The sequence below is a fragment of the Ranitomeya imitator genome, chromosome 6 (genome assembly GCF_032444005.1).
Source record: "Ranitomeya imitator isolate aRanImi1 chromosome 6, aRanImi1.pri, whole genome shotgun sequence".
NCBI lineage: Eukaryota > Metazoa > Chordata > Amphibia > Anura > Dendrobatidae > Ranitomeya > Ranitomeya imitator.
In genome coordinates, this window is record NC_091287.1 from 188,380,916 (window position 1) to 188,394,546 (window position 13,631).

General features: G+C 57.4%; 1 protein-coding gene across 3 annotated transcripts in view; it reads left to right on the top strand.

Annotated features, from left to right (window-relative positions):
• Nucleotides 1-4,019: 4,019 nt before the first annotated feature.
• Nucleotides 4,020-13,631, top strand: part of C6H7orf57 (chromosome 6 C7orf57 homolog) — a 175,483-nt gene continuing 165,871 nt past the window's right edge. The window contains exon 1 of one of the 3 annotated variants that reach the window (XM_069730389.1): nt 4,020-4,178. The gene's annotated coding sequence lies outside the window, so the exon portion shown is untranslated. The remainder of the gene's footprint in view (nt 4,179-13,631) is intronic. The other 2 variants (XM_069730388.1, XM_069730390.1) reach the window with 2 other exon arrangements.

A 13,631-nucleotide genomic window follows, 5' to 3' on the forward strand; every position in this document is an offset into this window, starting at 1 on the left:
GTTATAGGCGCATTTTCGTCAAACCAGACATTAGATGTCCAATTTCTCTTAATTTGCTATAGAAATTGTCTTTAATTTTACTAGAAGTATGGATGATTTTAAGGCTTTCTTGTTTAGAGCAGCATTTTTGCAGGCTTTCTTTGCGGCATTGAGAATTGGCAAATTGGTGTGTCTAAACAAGGAGCAAGTTTCGGCACAGCAAGTAAGCGGCTTTAATATTAATAAAAATTGTTTATTCGTTTTCATACGAAGATCCAAAGCTGACCAGACAGGTTCATGCATCAAGTTAAATGTGTTGGATAATTAAGCTATATGTCCAGTTTATGTTAGGAGTCGGGTTCCCGCCACTGCACAGGGGGAATCTCAAACCATGTCTGATGCGGTCTTTCATTCTGCATCAGCCGCAGTGGAGCCTGCTTAGCGGAGACGTCGATCCCAGCATCTTGCTCAGTCTCACTCTGTGCAAAGGGTTACTGCTGCATTTCCAGCTTCTGCCATTGTAGCCAGTGCTGGGCAGCGGCGAGCAGATGCTTTTGGGACTAACTCCTGCTTTTCCCCTTCTGAGCATGCCCAGGGGATGATCTCCCATTGGAGATCGAGGGTCACATGCTCAGATACTGCAGCAGATCCCATTGGTCCTCCAGGAAGGTCCTGGAAGTGCTCAACTTCTGTGGCAGCCTCCCATTGGTCCTTCTGGGAAGGTCCTGTACATGCTGCAGCTATAAAAGGTTTGCATGGCTGCAAGGCCATGCGCTAGTATACACTTGTTTATGTGTGTGTGTTGTGAGTGAAAGTCGCTCATTAGTCATCCCCTCCCTTGTGTTTGAATGCTCACGTAAGGAGGATGATTGTAATCTAGCACCTGACTTGTAACCAACACTGGTACACTAACAGCATCTATTGCTGTGACCGCCAGTGATGCACTGTGCGCTATCACTGTGCTTTCCAAACCCAAGTCTGGGTGGTTAGTGGCGTCCGCCAGCGCAGCATCGCATGCACTCTCGTGCTATTTGATTATTGGTTTTGTTACGTGCGGTACCGTGGCCCTGTGACGCAACAGGGTTCGCTTCTTTCACACAGGGTGAAGCTAAGCCGAGTGTGTATCATTGTACCGCCATATAGTCCGTCATTGCTTAGCAGCAGGTTCCATCTCTGCACGGTGGACCCCGAGCTGCGAACGCACCTTATTCCTTTTCTCTAAGGCTGGGTTCACATTGCGTTAGTGGGTGTCTGCCAACGGAATCCGTTACATGGCAAAATTGGCGCAATTAGCGCTATGTAATGGATCCGTTAGCGCACCCATTGACAGCAATGTGCTAACGTATGCCATTTTTGGCATGCGTCAGCAATGCCCCGTTATTTTCTGACGGACCTCGAACGCTGCTTGCATCCCTTTTTGGACATTGCGTTAGCGCATTCTGTTAGCGTATCCGCTAAACGGATTGCACTAACGCAGTGTGAACCTAGCCTAATTATTCGGTGCGTTCTGCTAGCCCTAACAGTTTATAATTAGAGCTGGTTGCTAGTAAGACCTAAAGTCAAGGGTCCTTTAAAGGGACTCTGTCACCTGAATTTGGAGGGAACAATTTTCAGTCATAGAGGCGGGGTTTTCGGGTGTTTGATTCACCCTTTCCTTACCTGCTGGCTGCAATATTGGATTGAAGTTCATTCTCTGTCCTCCATAGTACACGCCTGCGCAAGGCAAGATTACCTTGTGCAGGCATGTACTACGGAGGACAGAGAATGAACTTCAATCCAATATTGCAGCCAGCAGGTAAGGAAAGGGTGAATCAAACACCCGAAAACCCCGCCTCTATGGCTGAAAATTGTTCCCTCCAAATTCAGGTGACAGAGTCCCTTTAATCGTTCACAAAAATTGTATTTTTGCCACAACATTTAAGTTTAATGCAGTCCTTAAGAAAAGTGTGAATAAATTGGGTTTGTCTGACTTGAAGATATCTTCTCATTCATTCCGAATTGGTGCAGCTACCGAGGCTGCGAGATTGGGCCTGAAGGAAATGTGATCAAACGTTTAGGAGGATGGGAATCAAGTAGATACAAACTATATGTGAGACCTGAATTGCTTATTTAAGGCTGAATATTCATTTCTAGGTCGGCATATTACCTGGATTGTGAGTCATTCGTACATTCAGTGGGCCCAGAAGAGGGCATCCACAAGATCTTATTTGGAGAATCTGTCTTTTGACAAGAAGTTTTTGGCATGGTGTTAGAGGTTTAAGGTGGGAGAATGTTTGCAGAGAATTAAGAAAGCTGGCCTTGGTTTGGTCTAGCTGAAATTTAGTTATTCTTCATGTTGAGGGAAATGATTTAGGAAAAATAAAAACTTTGGATCTTCTTTGGGTTATGAGAAGGGATATTTCTTTATCAGATGTTGGTTCCCATCAGCCAATATAGCATTTTATTAAATAGTCCCTAGGCTTTTATGGTCAGAGACAGATTGTACATTTTTTTTTACAAAATCAGAAAAAAAATTCACAGGATAATGGAAGAATTTGCAGGAAGGCTAGGTGGATCTTCTTACAGGCACCTGGATCTCAAAGGATTTTCCACAGGTATTTTTAGGTCTGACCATGCTCACTTATCGGATATAGGATTGGACATCTTCCATTTGGGTTTGCAGAATATTGTTGTGAAATGGCTGTGATGTGGTTGGGTTTGGGGGGGGTCCAATAATTTGGGCCCTGGCTGGTGGATAATCGCACAGCTTTTGGTGGGTGCAGTTGGTCGTTGGAGATTATTGTTGCTGGATTTCAATGATGATTTATAATATTTTATCTTTTTATTTATGGTAACTCTTAATAAATACATCATGGCCTATTTTCAATCCATATTTCTTTGTCATGTGCATTTATTTTAATAATTAAAATACTGCGACTTGTGCTACCATGAAGTACAATATGTCACGAAAAACATTCTTAGAATCAGTGGAATTCATTGAAACGTTCCAAAGTTATGACCTCAAAGTGACAGTGGTCAGAATTGTAAAAATTGGCTCACTCGGGAAGGTGAAAACAGCCTGGGGATGCAGGGGTTAATGAGAGAGTGTGAGCGGAATGGTGCCTGCAGCTGTTACATGCGGGGTCAGGTCTGGGCAGGCCGCTGGTCTCACCTCCGCTCGGGATATGGCACGAAGAACGGATCATCTGAAGGAGTCTGAACAGGTCACGATTTGTGGATTTCCAATAACGCGAACACTCCACACAAAACTCAGCTCTACCCTCTCACCAACAAGGTTTGTCAGGAGCAGCAGCATCATGGCAAACGTGGGGGTCCTGCCGGCGGCCACCAGCAAACGTGGGGGTCCTACCGGCGGCCACCAGCAAACATGTGGGGGTCCTACAGGCGGTCACCGGCAAACGTGGGGGTCCTACAGGCGGCCACCGGCAAACATGGGGGGTCCTAAAGGCGGCCACCGGCAAACATGGGGGGTCCTACAGGCGGCCACCGGCAAACATGGGGGGTCCTACAGGCGGCCACCGGCAAACATGGGGGGTCCTACAGGCGGCCACCAGCAAACATGTGGGGGTCCTACAGGCAGCCACTGGCAAACATGTGGGGGTCCTGCCGGCGGCCACCGGCAAATATGGGGGGTCCTACAGGCGGCCACCGGCAAACATGGGGGGTCCTACAGGTGGCCACCGGCAAACATGGGGGGTCCTACAGGCGGCCACCGGCAAACATGGGGGGGTCCTACAGGCGGCCACCGGCAAACATGGGGGGTCCTACAGGCGGCCACCGGCAAACATGGGGGGTCCTACAGGCGGCCACCGGCAAACATGGGGGGTCCTACAGGCAAGGACACGGCTGCAAGAGGCACCTTACCCGTGCCCATCATAGACCACAGGCCGGATCCCACTACAGGGTGATTACGAATAGAATCTGCCCTGTGGTTCCGTCTCTGGAGTAGTCGGAGCCTCTGTCGGGCGCCCCGGACACCGGCCCTTGCACTGGGGCCACCACCAGCCTCCATCTCCGCCGCATCTCACTGCTGTCCCGCCGGTGTGCGCTTGTGCTGAGCGTGCAGGACTCCTCTCCAGCGGCTTGTTGTTGCCATGGGGGCGGGGCCGTTGTTCTGGAGATCGCGTTTGTGTACTAAGCTCAGTTGAGCGAAGTTTTCCTCGCGATCAGGTGGTGGATCGTGCTGCGGCGGAGGCCAGGTAGTGTAGCGGGTCAGCGCTCCGGGGGCGGCTGTGCTCGGGCGGGGGCAGACAGCTGTGATGGGCACACTGTGGCACACCTGGCTGACATTAGTGCTGGGGCCTAGGGAGCGGTTGTGCCCGGTGAGGGGGGCAGACATCTATGCTGGACACACTATGGCACCTTAGTACAGCGGTCCGGGGGCTGGGGAGCGGGTGTGCTGGACACAGTGAGGCACCTTAGTACAGCAGTCCGGGGGCTGGAGAGCGGGTGTGCTGGATACACTATGGCACCTTAGTACAGTAGTCCGGGGGCTGGGGAGCGGGTGTGCTGGATACACTATGGCACCTTAGTACAGCGGTCCGGGGGCTGGGGAGCGGGTGTGCTGGATACACTATGGCACCTTAGTACAGCAGTCCGGGGGCTGGGGAGCGGGTGTGCTGGACACACTATGGCCCTTAGTACAGCGGTCCGGGGGCTGGGGAGCGGGTGTGCTGGACACACTATGGCACCTTAGTACAGCAGTCCGGGGGCTGGGGAGCGGGTGTGCTGGACACACTATGGCCCTTAGTACAGCGGTCCGGGGGCTGGGGAGCGGGTGTGCTGGACACAGTGAGGCACCTTAGTACAGCAGTCCGGGGGCTGGGGAGCGGGTGTGCTGGACACACTATGGCACCTTAGTACAGCGGTCCGGGGGCTGGGGAGCGGGTGTGCTGGACACACTATGGCACCTTAGTACAGTAGTCCGGGGGCTGGGGAGCGGGTGTGCTGGATACACTATGGCACCTTAGTACAGTAGTCCGGGGGCTGGGGAGCGGGTGTGCTGGACACACTATGGCACCTTAGTACAGCGGTCCGGGGGCTGGGGAGCGGGTGTGCTGGACACACTATGGCCCTTAGTACAGCGGTCCGGGGGCTGGGGAGCGGGTGTGCTGGACACAGTGAGGCACCTTAGTACAGCAGTCCGGGGGCTGGGGAGCGGGTGTGCTGGACACACTATGGCACCTTAGTACAGCGGTCCGGGGGCTGGGGAGCGGGTGTGCTGGACACACTATGGCACCTTAGTACAGTAGTCCGGGGGCTGGGGAGCGGGTGTGCTGGATACACTATGGCACCTTAGTACAGTAGTCCGGGGGCTGGGGAGCGGGTGTGCTGGACACACTATGGCACCTTAGTACAGCGGTCCGGGGGCTGGGGAGCGGGTGTGCTGGACACACTATGGCACCTTAGTACAGTAGTCCGGGGGCTGGGGAGCGGGTGTGCTGGATACACTATGGCACCTTAGTACAGTAGTCCGGGGGCTGGGGAGCGGGTGTGCTGGATACACTATGGCACCTTAGTGCTGGGGAGCGGGTGTGCTGGATACACTATGGCACCTTAGTACAGCAGTCCGGGGGCTGGGGAGCGGGTGTGCTGGATACACTATGGCACCTTAGTACAGCAGGCTGGGGAGCGGGTGTGCTGGATACACTATGGCACCTTAGTACAGCAGTCCGGGGGCTAGGGAGCGGGTGTGCTGGATACACTATGGCACCTTAGTACAGTAGTCCGGGGGGCTGGGGAGCAGGTGTGCTGGACACACTGACACCTTAGTACAGCAGTCCGGGGGCTGGAGAGCGGGTGTGCTGGATACACTATGGCACCTTAGTACAGCAGTCCGGGGGCTGGGGAGCGGGTGTGCTGGATACACTATGGCACCTTAGTACAGTAGTCCGGGGGCTAGAGAGCTGGTGTGCTGGATACACTATGGCACCTTAGTACAGTAGTCCGGTGGCTGGGGAGCGGGTGTGCTGGATACACTATGGCACCTTAGTACAGCAGTCCGGTGGCTGGGGAGCGGGTGTGCTGGATACACTATGGCACCTTAGTACAGCAGTCCGGTGGCTGGGGAGCGGGTGTGCTGGATACACTATGGCACCTTAGTACAGCGGTCTGGGGGCTGGGGAGCGGGTGTGCTGGATACACTATGGCACCTTAGTACAGCAGTCCGGGGGCTAGGGAGCGGGTGTGCTGGATACACTATGGCACCTTAGTACAGCAGTGCGGGGGCTGGAGAGAGGGTGTGCTGGATACACTATGGCACCTTAGTACAGCAGTCCGGGGGCTAGGGAGCGGGTGTGCTGGATACACTATGGCACCTTAGTACAGTAGTCCGGTGGCTGGGGAGCGGGTGTGCTGGATACACTATGGCACCTTAGTACAGGGGGCTGGGGAGCGGGTGTGCTGGATACACTATGGCACCTTAGTACAGCAGTCCGGTGGCTGGGGAGCGGGTGTGCTGGATACACTATGGCACCTTAGTACAGCAGTCCGGTGGCTGGGGAGCGGGTGTGCTGGATACACTATGGCACCTTAGTACAGCGGTCCGGGGGCTGGGGAGCGGGTGTGCTGGACACACTGACACCTTAGTACAGCAGTCCGGGGTCTGGGGAGCGGGTGTGCTAGATACACTATGGCACCTTAGTACAGCGGTCCGGGGAGCGGGTGTGCTGGACACACTGACACCTTAGTACAGCAGTCCGGGGGCTGGGGAGCGGGTGTGCTGGATACACTATGGCACCTTAGTACAGTAGTCCGGTGGCTGGGGAGTGGGTGTGCTGGATACACTATGGCACCTTAGTACAGCGGTCCGGGGGCTGGGGAGCGGGTGTGCTGGACACACTATGGCACCTTAGTACAGCGGTCCGGGGGCTGGGGAGCGGGTGTGCTGGACACAGTGAGGCACCTTAGTACAGCAGTCCGGGGGCTGGGGAGCGGGTGTGCTGGATACACTATGGCACCTTAGTACAGTAGATCGGGGGCTGGGGAGCGGGTGTGCTGGACACACTGACACCTTAGTACAGCAGTCCGGGGGCTGGGGAGCGGGTGTGCTGGATACACTATGGCACCTTAGTACAGTAGTCCGGTGGCTGGGGAGTGGGTGTGCTGGATACACTATGGCACCTTAGTACAGCGGTCCGGGGGCTGGGGAGCGGGTGTGCTGGACACACTATGGCACCTTAGTACAGCGGTCCGGGGGCTGGGGAGCGGGTGTGCTGGACACAGTGAGGCACCTTAGTACAGCAGTCCGGGGGCTGGGGAGCGGGTGTGCTGGATACACTATGGCACCTTAGTACAGTAGATCGGGGGCTGGGGAGCGGGTGTGCTGGACACACTGACACCTTAGTACAGCAGTCCGGGGGCTGGAGAGCGGGTGTGCTGGATACACTATGGCACCTTAGTACAGTAGATCGGGGGCTGGGGAGCGGGTGTGCTGGACACACTGACACCTTAGTACAGCAGTCCGGGGGCTGGAGAGCGGGTGTGCTGGATACACTATGGCACCTTAGTACAGCGGTCCGGGGGCTGGGGAGCGGGTGTGCTGGATACACTATGGCACCTTAGTGCTGGGGAGCGGGTGTGCTGGATACACTATGGCACCTTAGTACAGTGGTCCAGGGGCTGGGGAGCGGGTGTGCTGGATACACTATGGCACCTTAGTACAGCAGTCCGGGGGCTGGGGAGCGGGTGTGTTGGATACACTATGGCACCTTAGTACAGTAGTCCGGGGGTGGGGAGCGGGTGTGCTGGATACACTATGGCACCTTAGTACAGTAGTCCGGGGGCTGGGGAGCGGGTGTGCTGGACACACTGACACCTTAGTACAGCAGTCCGGGGGCTGGAGAGCGGGTGTGCTGGATACACTATGGCACCTTAGTACAGTAGTCCGGGGGCTGGGGAGCTGGTGTGCTGGATACACTATGGCACCTTAGTACAGTAGTCCGGGGGCTGGGGAGCGGGTGTGCTGGACACACTGACACCTTAGTACAGCAGTCCGGGGGCTGGAGAGCGGGTGTGCTGGATACACTATGGCACCTTAGTACAGTAGATCGGGGGCTGGGGAGCGGGTGTGCTGGACACACTGACACCTTAGTACAGCAGTCCGGGGGCTGGAGAGCGGGTGTGCTGGATACACTATGGCACCTTAGTACAGCGGTCCGGGGGCTGGGGAGCGGGTGTGCTGGATACACTATGGCACCTTAGTGCTGGGGAGCGGGTGTGCTGGATACACTATGGCACCTTAGTACAGCAGTCCGGGGGCTGGGGAGCGGGTGTGCTGGATACACTATGGCACCTTAGTACAGCAGGCTGGGGAGCGGGTGTGCTGGATACACTATGGCACCTTAGTACAGCAGTCCGGGGGCTAGGGAGCGGGTGTGCTGGATACACTATGGCACCTTAGTACAGTAGTCCGGGGGGCTGGGGAGCAGGTGTGCTGGACACACTGACACCTTAGTACAGCAGTCCGGGGGCTGGAGAGCGGGTGTGCTGGATACACTATGGCACCTTAGTACAGCAGTCCGGGGGCTGGGGAGCGGGTGTGCTGGATACACTATGGCACCTTAGTACAGTAGTCCGGGGGCTAGAGAGCTGGTGTGCTGGATACACTATGGCACCTTAGTACAGTAGTCCGGTGGCTGGGGAGCGGGTGTGCTGGATACACTATGGCACCTTAGTACAGCAGTCCGGTGGCTGGGGAGCGGGTGTGCTGGATACACTATGGCACCTTAGTACAGCAGTCCGGTGGCTGGGGAGCGGGTGTGCTGGATACACTATGGCACCTTAGTACAGCGGTCTGGGGGCTGGGGAGCGGGTGTGCTGGATACACTATTGCACCTTAGTACAGCAGTCCGGGGGCTAGGGAGCGGGTGTGCTGGATACACTATGGCACCTTAGTACAGCAGTGCGGGGGCTGGAGAGAGGGTGTGCTGGATACACTATGGCACCTTAGTACAGCAGTCCGGGGGCTAGGGAGCGGGTGTGCTGGATACACTATGGCACCTTAGTACAGTAGTCCGGTGGCTGGGGAGCGGGTGTGCTGGATACACTATGGCACCTTAGTACAGGGGGCTGGGGAGCGGGTGTGCTGGATACACTATGGCACCTTAGTACAGCAGTCCGGTGGCTGGGGAGCGGGTGTGCTGGATACACTATGGCACCTTAGTACAGCAGTCCGGTGGCTGGGGAGCGGGTGTGCTGGATACACTATGGCACCTTAGTACAGCGGTCCGGGGGCTGGGGAGCGGGTGTGCTGGACACACTGACACCTTAGTACAGCAGTCCGGGGTCTGGGGAGCGGGTGTGCTAGATACACTATGGCACCTTAGTACAGCGGTCCGGGGAGCGGGTGTGCTGGACACACTGACACCTTAGTACAGCAGTCCGGGGGCTGGGGAGCGGGTGTGCTGGATACACTATGGCACCTTAGTACAGTAGTCCGGTGGCTGGGGAGTGGGTGTGCTGGATACACTATGGCACCTTAGTACAGCGGTCCGGGGGCTGGGGAGCGGGTGTGCTGGACACACTATGGCACCTTAGTACAGCGGTCCGGGGGCTGGGGAGCGGGTGTGCTGGACACAGTGAGGCACCTTAGTACAGCAGTCCGGGGGCTGGGGAGCGGGTGTGCTGGACACACTATGGCACCTTAGTACAGCGGTCCGGGGGCTGGGGAGCGGGTGTGCTGGACACACTATGGCACCTTAGTACAGTAGTCCGGGGGCTGGGGAGCGGGTGTGCTGGATACACTATGGCACCTTAGTACAGCGGTCCGGGGGCTGGGGAGCGGGTGTGCTGGATACACTATGGCACCTTAGTACAGCAGTCCGGGGGCTGGGGAGCGGGTGTGCTGGACACACTATGGCACCTTAGTACAGCGGTCCGGGGGCTGGGGAGCGGGTGTGCTGGATACACTATGGCACCTTAGTACAGTAGTCCGGGGGCTGGGGAGCTGGTGTGCTGGATACACTATGGCACCTTAGTACAGTAGTCCGGGGGCTGGGGAGCGGGTGTGCTGGATACACTATGGCACCTTAGTACAGCGGTCCGGGGGCTGGGGAGCGGGTGTGCTGGATACACTATGGCACCTTAGTACAGTAGTCCGGGGGCTGGGGAGCGGGTGTGCTGGATACACTATGGCACCTTAGTACAGCGGTCCGGGGGCTGGGGAGCGGGTGTGCTGGATACACTATGGCACCTTAGTACAGCGGTCCGGGGGCTAGGGAGCGGGTGTGCTGGATACACTATGGCACCTTAGTACAGCGGTCCGGGGGCTGGGGAGCGGGTGTGCTGGATACACTATGGCACCTTAGTACAGCGGTCCGGGGGCTGGGGAGCGGGTGTGCTGGATACACTATGGCACCTTAGTACAGCAGTCCGGGGGCTGGGGAGCGGGTGTGCTGGACACACTATGGCACCTTAGTACAGCGGTCCGGGGGCTGGGGAGCGGGTGTGCTGGACACACTGACACCTTAGTACAGCAGTCCGGGGGCTGGAGAGCGGGTGTGCTGGATACACTATGGCACCTTAGTACAGTAGTCCGGGGGCTGGGGAGCGGGTGTGCTGGATACACTATGGCACCTTAGTACAGTAGTCCGGGGGCTGGGGAGCGGGTGTGCTGGACACACTGACACCTTAGTACAGCAGTCCGGGGGCTGGAGAGCGGGTGTGCTGGATACACTATGGCACCTTAGTACAGTAGTCCGGGGGCTGGGGAGCTGGTGTGCTGGATACACTATGGCACCTTAGTACAGTAGTCCGGGGGCTGGGGAGCGGGTGTGCTGGACACACTGACACCTTAGTACAGCAGTCCGGGGGCTGGAGAGCGGGTGTGCTGGATACACTATGGCACCTTAGTACAGTAGATCGGGGGCTGGGGAGCGGGTGTGCTGGACACACTGACACCTTAGTACAGCAGTCCGGGGGCTGGAGAGCGGGTGTGCTGGATACACTATGGCACCTTAGTACAGCGGTCCGGGGGCTGGGGAGCGGGTGTGCTGGATACACTATGGCACCTTAGTGCTGGGGAGCGGGTGTGCTGGATACACTATGGCACCTTAGTACAGTGGTCCAGGGGCTGGGGAGCGGGTGTGCTGGATACACTATGGCACCTTAGTACAGCAGTCCGGGGGCTGGGGAGCGGGTGTGCTGGATACACTATGGCACCTTAGTACAGTAGTCCGGGGGCTGGGGAGCGGGTGTGCTGGATACACTATGGCACCTTAGTACAGTAGTCCGGGGGCTGGGGAGCGGGTGTGCTGGACACACTGACACCTTAGTACAGCAGTCCGGGGGCTGGAGAGCGGGTGTGCTGGATACACTATGGCACCTTAGTACAGTAGTCCGGGGGCTGGGGAGCTGGTGTGCTGGATACACTATGGCACCTTAGTACAGTAGTCCGGGGGCTGGGGAGCGGGTGTGCTGGACACACTGACACCTTAGTACAGCAGTCCGGGGGCTGGAGAGCGGGTGTGCTGGATACACTATGGCACCTTAGTACAGTAGATCGGGGGCTGGGGAGCGGGTGTGCTGGACACACTGACACCTTAGTACAGCAGTCCGGGGGCTGGAGAGCGGGTGTGCTGGATACACTATGGCACCTTAGTACAGCGGTCCGGGGGCTGGGGAGCGGGTGTGCTGGATACACTATGGCACCTTAGTGCTGGGGAGCGGGTGTGCTGGATACACTATGGCACCTTAGTACAGTGGTCCAGGGGCTGGGGAGCGGGTGTGCTGGATACACTATGGCACCTTAGTACAGCAGTCCGGGGGCTGGGGAGCGGGTGTGCTGGATACACTATGGCACCTTAGTACAGTAGTCCGGGGGCTGGGGAGCGGGTGTGCTGGATACACTATGGCACCTTAGTACAGTAGTCCGGGGGCTGGGGAGCTGGTGTGCTGGATACACTATGGCACCTTAGTACAGTAGTCCGGGGGCTGGGGAGCGGGTGTGCTGGACACACTGACACCTTAGTACAGCAGTCCGGGGGCTGGAGAGCGGGTGTGCTGGATACACTATGGCACCTTAGTACAGTAGATCGGGGGCTGGGGAGCGGGTGTGCTGGACACATTGACACCTTAGTACAGCAGTCCGGGGGCTGGAGAGCGGGTGTGCTGGATACACTATGGCACCTTAGTACAGCGGTCCGGGGGCTGGGGAGCGGGTGTGCTGGATACACTATGGCACCTTAGTGCTGGGGAGCGGGTGTGCTGGATACACTATGGCACCTTAGTACAGCAGTCCGGGGGCTGGGGAGCGGGTGTGCTGGATACACTATGGCACCTTAGTACAGCAGGCTGGGGAGCGGGTGTGCTGGATACACTATGGCACCTTAGTACAGCAGTCCGGGGGCTAGGGAGCGGGTGTGCTGGATACACTATGGCTCCTTAGTACAGTAGTCCGGGGGCTGGGGAGCAGGTGTGCTGGACACACTGACACCTTAGTACAGCAGTCCGGGGGCTGGAGAGCGGGTGTGCTGGATACACTATGGCACCTTAGTACAGCAGTCCGGGGGCTGGGGAGCGGGTGTGCTGGATACACTATGGCACCTTAGTACAGTAGTCCGGGGGCTAGAGAGCTGGTGTGCTGGATACACTATGGCACCTTAGTACAGTAGTCCGGTGGCTGGGGAGCGGGTGTGCTGGATACACTATGGCACCTTAGTACAGCAGTCCGGTGGCTGGGGAGCGGGTGTGCTGGATACACTATGGCACCTTAGTACAGCAGTCCGGTGGCTGGGGAGCGGGTGTGCTGGATACACTATGGCACCTTAGTACAGCGGTCTGGGGGCTGGGGAGCGGGTGTGCTGGATACACTATGGCACCTTAGTACAGCAGTCCGGGGGCTAGGGAGCGGGTGTGCTGGATACACTATGGCACCTTAGTACAGCAGTGCGGGGGCTGGAGAGCGGGTGTGCTGGATACACTATGGCACCTTAGTACAGCAGTCCGGGGGCTAGGGAGCGGGTGTGCTGGATACACTATGGCACCTTAGTACAGTAGTCCGGGGGCTGGGGAGCGGGTGTGCTGGATACACTATGGCACCTTAGTACAGGGGGCTGGGGAGCGGGTGTGCTGGATACACTATGGCACCTTAGTACAGCAGTCCGGTGGCTGGGGAGCGGGTGTGCTGGATACACTATGGCACCTTAGTACAGCAGTCCGGTGGCTGGGGAGCGGGTGTGCTGGATACACTATGGCACCTTAGTACAGCGGTCCGGGGGCTGGGGAGCGGGTGTGCTGGACACACTGACACCTTAGTACAGCAGTCCGGGGTCTGGGGAGCGGGTGTGCTAGATACACTATGGCACCTTAGTACAGCGGTCCGGGGAGCGGGTGTGCTGGACACACTGACACCTTAGTACAGCAGTCCGGGGGCTGGGGAGCGGGTGTGCTGGATACACTATGGCACCTTAGTACAGTAGTCCGGTGGCTGGGGAGTGGGTGTGCTGGATACACTATGGCACCTTAGTACAGCGGTCCGGGGGCTGGGGAGCGGGTGTGCTGGATACACTATGGCACCTTAGTACAGCGGTCCAGGGGCTGGGGAGCGGGTGTGCTGGATACACTATGGCACCTTAGTACAGCGGTCCAGGGGCTGGGGAGCGGGTGTGCTGGATACACTATGGCACCTTAGTACAGCAGTCCGGGGGCTAGGG